Source organism: Acanthisitta chloris, unplaced genomic scaffold (genome assembly GCF_000695815.1).
Source record: "Acanthisitta chloris isolate BGI_N310 unplaced genomic scaffold, ASM69581v1 scaffold23722, whole genome shotgun sequence".
In the NCBI taxonomy this organism is placed as follows: domain Eukaryota; kingdom Metazoa; phylum Chordata; class Aves; order Passeriformes; family Acanthisittidae; genus Acanthisitta; species Acanthisitta chloris.
Window position 1 is genome coordinate 106,928 of NW_008661387.1, and position 6,123 is coordinate 113,050.

At 42.6% G+C, this 6,123-nt stretch overlaps 1 protein-coding gene across 1 annotated transcript in view; it reads left to right on the forward strand.

The window, feature by feature from the left end:
* Positions 1 to 6,123, forward strand: part of ST3GAL3 (ST3 beta-galactoside alpha-2,3-sialyltransferase 3) — a 138,109-nt gene that overhangs the window by 82,964 nt on the left and 49,022 nt on the right. The gene's annotated exons all lie outside the window — the stretch shown is intronic.

Genomic DNA, 6,123 nt, shown 5'->3' on the forward strand with positions numbered 1-6,123 from the left:
GCGTTTCTGACCAAGCAACAGAATCACAAGAAACTCTTAGAGGAAAAGAAGGGACTGGCTTATTTCAACAATGTTTTTCACTAATACCTCACTCTCACAGCAGCAATGTGTGATTGTGTTGGCCAGGCCTGTGCCAGGATGCACAGGATTGCAGTCTCCTGGGTTCTGTGGTATTTGAATTTGATGCCTTTAGAAGAAGCTGCTTTGATTCTTCAGTCCTGTTGGCGAGGTTGCTTCTGAAACTCCCTGGCATGTTTACATTCAGCTTCCCAATGACAATCCTTAAGTCTTTCCAATCCTTTTCTGTTATTCCTTCCCTTTTTTTCTGCAGTTTTGGTTTAGTGCCACCTCCTGGATGAGGGGTAGTTTTTTTCAGCAGCTGTCAGAGGTTTTTACTGGGACATGAGCTCTTTTCAAAGTCCTGGTCCTACTTCTTTCCAGTGGTACTTGAATCTGGGCTAACAACACAGCTCCTGCTTTCTAAACACATTGGGTTTATTTCCTGACCCACCTTCCCTTCTGCCCACTTTTCCATGACAAAGTTCATAAGCTTTTCCAGCCTTTCCATAGGTCTCCACACCTGATGTTGATTGTAGAGCTTTCCTGCTGTAGTTAGAGTTGGGAATTACTTGCTATGTGAAAGTTTATTCTCAGTCTTTCGCAGTCTATGTGCTAATTTAGGTTTCTTTGAAGTTCTCTTTGCCTCACAGCAATGCTGGATAAGGTTAGCCTTCAGACTTTGGATTAATTTGGGAAATTATGTCCAGAAGGCAAAATCATTTTACAAATGACCTTCTTAGAGATTTTGCACACAACTGACTCTCATCCATCTGGGGTTATCTCGGCTCAGGTTGGAGAGTTAAGATTTTAATCTGTTGAAAAATCCACATATCGACTCTTTCAGAAGGTTGCTCATGGGAAATTAGTGTTAATGACAGCAGGCAGGTGGAAGATTCTTGCAGTGAAGGTTAATGTAATTGTGACCCTTGCTGCTCACCTGTTTCTTGAGGAGCAGAATGTTTCAGTTTTTTTAAAAGTAATTTCTCAGGAAATTGTTAAACATAACCACTCTAGCATGAGCTGCTCACTTTGGTTTTATGTTCTTTATAATGGGTTTGGTGCAGAGATAGGAAAGACCTAACACTCAAGCCTCACAAAATGTATGCAAAGTCCCCAAGATACCAATTGTGAATGAGACTTAAAGAATCGGCTAGACATGTACTTCTGTGGTATTGCAGTAACCAGGTTTGGTGGTGTGTAAACACATAGATATCTTTCACTGTTTCCATTTGAATTATTGTGATAAATGCAAGTCAGTGGATGTTGGTTATGTAGTACATATGCCTCACAGTCAAATATCTCCAAAGTCCTTCAAAGTGAACAGGTCTTAGGAAAGATAAAAATTTAAGTGTATGTGGGAGAAAGGGAAAAGAAGGTCTTGGAATAGCAAGCCACAAAGTTAGAGCCTAAAGGAGCTGGTGGATGGAGTTGCAACAGAGGTGTTATTAGGAGAGAGTGAGCATGGGTACCGTAGGAGGTGTTAGGGCTGCCACAGTGCTGCTCTGGGAAACCTGCTTGATGAGTACGGCATGGATGAAGACTTGGATATGGTTCCAGAAATGTTCTTCAGCTGTTATCGTCAGTGAATTCCAGTGCTGGCAACAATGGGTATCTGCCATTTTGGATTCCAGAAGGGCTGATAACAGCAGACTGATGAGGGAAATTTAGGTACTTTCACATCTTGTCTCAAGCTCAAAGCAGACCCCAACAGTTCCTGTCAGTGGGAGCTTCAGTGTGCTGGGAGCAGGGTCTTGAGGTGCTCACTCCCTTAACTGCTCACTGGTCAAGGAGAAAGTCCAGACTTCTCTCCTTTGCTCACCATCTTGGAGCGAATGGAGAGAGCCTGACTTAAGGGACCTTTTAAGGTCCCTTCCAACCCAAACCATTCTATGGCTTTATGATAAAGGGCTGAAAAAATGCCTTATTGTGGAGGAGTTAGATTAGAGACACAGCTCAAGTCTGTAAAGTACAAAGGGTCCAACTTGAGAGATTTGTGAACCCTTCCACTTGTATGCTCTCAGAAGTCTAGTAGTAGGGAAATTCTAGTAGTAGGATTCTAGCAGTAGGGAAAAGGCTCCAGGTTGACTGTTACTTTAGATGGAGTTACACCAACATTTTCCCTGTTGGCAAAGCCATATTTGCTGCTGCTGCTGCCCATCTTCTTGTGTTGCTGCCATCATTTGAAAAGGGACTCTAAAGTAGATCACTGAAATGATTCTAGTTTATGACTTTTTCTCTTAACCCAGGTCATTCCTGTGACCTTATTTCTAGAGTTCCCCTCCCACTGCAAAGTTGCGTGGGCACAGGGCTGGAATAGCAGCAGGACAGGGATGGGCAGGGAGGGTGAGCGCTGCCCAGCCCATTGTAGCAAGTGTTCATGTAACTGTATGCCGAAGGCAGCTTTCCCAGGAGAAGGGTGGGAGAGGCAGGAAAGGTGAGGTCAGAGCAGTGCGTGAGAGCATAGGAAGGAAAGAGAGGATTAGAGTTGTGTGGTGGAGGATCTGCACCAAGCCTTTGGTCTTGTCCCCACCCAAGCTTCTCCATTTCTGTCTTCCTTCAGAAAGCTGGTCCTTGAGATGTTACCTTCACTTGCCTCCTCTAAGCCCTGGAAATGAACTTGTTTGTTTGATTATGCCTGCGCCAAAGGGCATCCTGATGCACCTTTCCCAACACAACATACCGACATGGTGCTGAAATGAGGCAAACGTGATCCTTCCGGGTATGCATACACCTTTCATCATCTCACTGCAGCTTTGCCAACTCACTTTAACTAATCCCTCAATTGTGTTACAACTAGCAACAGCTGGAGGGCATGTGAACAAAGGCTATAGTTCACACCTGTAACACAGTATAAGTGGTGCCCTGCTTTCTTCATGACTCCTTATTATGGCACCTTCGTGTTGAATAATCACCTGCTTCTGCTCAGGGCAGCGGGTAGGTAAAGCTGCAGGGGTGTTTGGGAGGGTAGGTGCAACTCAGCCCTGAGCTTTTCTGGAAAACGTTTGAGATCCAAGGGACTGTTTCTAGAACACCTGCCCTCTTCCTTGAAAGTTGGCATGCCTTTCTCCCTAACACAAATGTTGGTGGACTTCGTCTTTGACACATCAGAGTTCTTTTGCCCTCCATTAGCTTTTCCAGGCCCATTTATGTCCCTGACATTTTCATTTCTTGCTTTAGTGGCTCCTCCAGTGGCCTGTACCTCATTCAGCAAATGGACCAGGGCTTGGTCTCTAGTTCCATGACCCTTCTGCTGGCTGGACTTCAACAGATTTTGGGGTTAATCTCTGTGGTGATGACATGTAAATTTCCTATGAAGACATAAGTATGAAAACACAACTGACCTTTTTGTATTGCCTCAAGGCAGTAATGGAGGAAAACTGAGAGTTTGAGCTTATAACTAACAGTCTTTATTAATGCAGTATATAAACTGAACAAGTGAGGAAGGAATTTGGTAGAGCAGGAGAGATGTGTGTGTCCCTCTGGCTTAGGTTGATAGCACCCATTTAAGTAGCAACAGCCAGATCAAGCCAGAATATGCTAAGCCTCCCTAAGCACATTACCCTAAAGATGTATTTTTTAATTATTCTGTTATATCTTTCCTCAAAGCCTTTAGTTCCAGAGTTGCGTAAAGGAAGGCTTTGTGGTTTTTCTCCCCTGACAAATCCCTAAAGCACTCTGATAACAGAGGAAGAGGAAGTAGGAGTTGCTACAACACATACAAGTGTTTACAGAGCTATATTCAAGAAAATCTATGTGAATCCTGGGTTTGGTGCAGATGAACTCAACCTTGGAGTATCTGTGTCAAGAGTCTGTACATCTGGCTGCAGCTCCCAGCTAGGGCTTCACAGAAAGTCTGTCTGGTGTGGAAAGTCCGTGACCCTCCTTCATACCACCCTGGTAGCAAACTGAAACCTGGGCTATGTCTGATGTATTCAGTCCTTGAGCTATTCTGGAAAAGAAACAGAGCTTTGACATACTGTGTAAACAAGCACAAAGGTGTTTGCACACGTCTTTGTGGAAAAACAATTGAGCTGTAACTGATGCTGCTTGCACGGTGTGTTTCTTCAGCCAGAAACTTGCCTGGAGCCAGCAGTGACTGTGCAGGTTTCCCATGCTCAGGCACCATCAGCAGGCATAGTACATTTGAAAGAAATTTAAGCTGCTAGAAGATCAAAGATTAGACCTTAGGGTCAAACAGATACTAATGAAAAATCTTATCTGCAGACTTAAGGAAAAAGGAGAACACATTTAAATATGTCAGGACTACTAGTGTGTAAGAGTGGCTCAGACATGAAGCTGGGCAAATGTGATTAACCTATCAGTTATGATGAGTAAAGGCAGAATCATTCGGTTAAGTATTTGTTTCAGGGGGTAAGGATAGAACGATGTCCCATTTTACAGCATCAATGAAATACTTTGTGTATTTTGATTAGTAACTTTGAGGATATTAAATTACAGTGATATGTCTTTTAAAGTCAGTAAGCACTGAAGAGCGTTTAAATAGTTAAATTAAGAATTCTTTTTGTTATTACTGTTTGCTTTTTAATTCTTCTTGGAATGTTTGATAGAATAGCAAATGTTGTGCCATTCCTGGAGAAATATGGGAGATGACAAAGAGATGGATGTAAGCTGATTAGCTTGGTTTTGTAGGAAAAATCTTAGAAAGTTAAATCTGAGACAGAGCTAGGATGGCAGCATAACTGGTGTGAGTTACCTCAGGTTTGTGGAAATGAAATCTTTCCATATAGAGGATGTATTGTTTAGATGAACTAGAAGCTTGAATGATAAAGGTAACGTTGTAGAGACAGACATTAGTTATTTGTCTCAGTCCATTATATTTTGATTCTACACTACACCATTTTACGAATGGGCTATGTCACACAGCTTTAAAAAGTTACTGTCAGTGTTGAGAATTATTCCTTTAGTGACACTTCTAGTGTAATCCTGCTGGCAGGTGTTCTCAGAGGTTAAAACCAATCTGGAGGAAATGTAAAATTACACTAGGAAAATTTGCCAAAACCAAAGACTGGGAAAGTAACAAATTGGTAGGGACAGGTCAGTCTTGACCTTTTCATTGGATCCTCCTCTGAACAATCCTATACTGGAGCCAAATCAAAAATCAGGCATCACAGAGGTGACAACACAGATCATGTTTACAAGACAAGGATTATATTCTGCAAGCCAATGACTATAAAAAGAGCATTGGAATGATGTACAGAAAATCTCTGTATAAAAGGGACTCTGCTTTGAGCAGCATTAGCTCCGCATGCGGGTCTTCCAAAATCAGTGTTTTGGAGGTCTGGGGAGAAGTTGAAAATGGTTCAGAGAGGTACTGCAAGTGTGACTCAAGACCTAGGAGAGCTGCCATCCTGTGCAAGATGTGATGAGCTTGCTTCAGTTTGTATGGTCAACAGAAGATTAAAAATGGGCTTTGATCACTCTGAGAGTACTGTGTGGGAACAAGGCCATGAGGAGAGGCTGCTGGAACAGCTTTGTCTGGTGGAACTGGTTCTTTTTTCTCATGTGCAGCAGCTCATGCTCACCAGTCTGGCCTGTGAGAGGCAAATGTTTACACACAGTGGTTTGTCAGTAAGTGGATCACATGCAGATGTGGAAGGGACTGCTGACAGTAGATGGTGCTTTAATTTAGCAGAAAAGCGAAGAATGCAATTAAGTGGTTTGAGGCTGAAACAAATGGATCTGTATTCAAAATTGGTAAGAGCTAGCATCCCAACAGTTAAGTGCAAAAGGGATAGAGGGGAGTGTCTGTAGCTTGCAGCCTTTGGATTTCAGCATGGTATTCTTCAAAACAGAAAGTTAAGAAAAGTCATGGCTGAGGGACAACTGAGCAGAGAAATTTCAGTATTTCACCCAGCTGTCTGTTGTTTAGGAGGTCAAACTTTCCTATCCTAATCATCAAAATAGCGCATTTCCATCTGAAATGTCACTTGGCCAGAACTGAACTCTGTGTTTTTTTGCTTCTGTAGCACCTTTTCCTTAAAGGTTCTGACAAAGCTGTTACCATCATTTTCACTGATTTGGGTGTACTTGGGGCTGACTCTT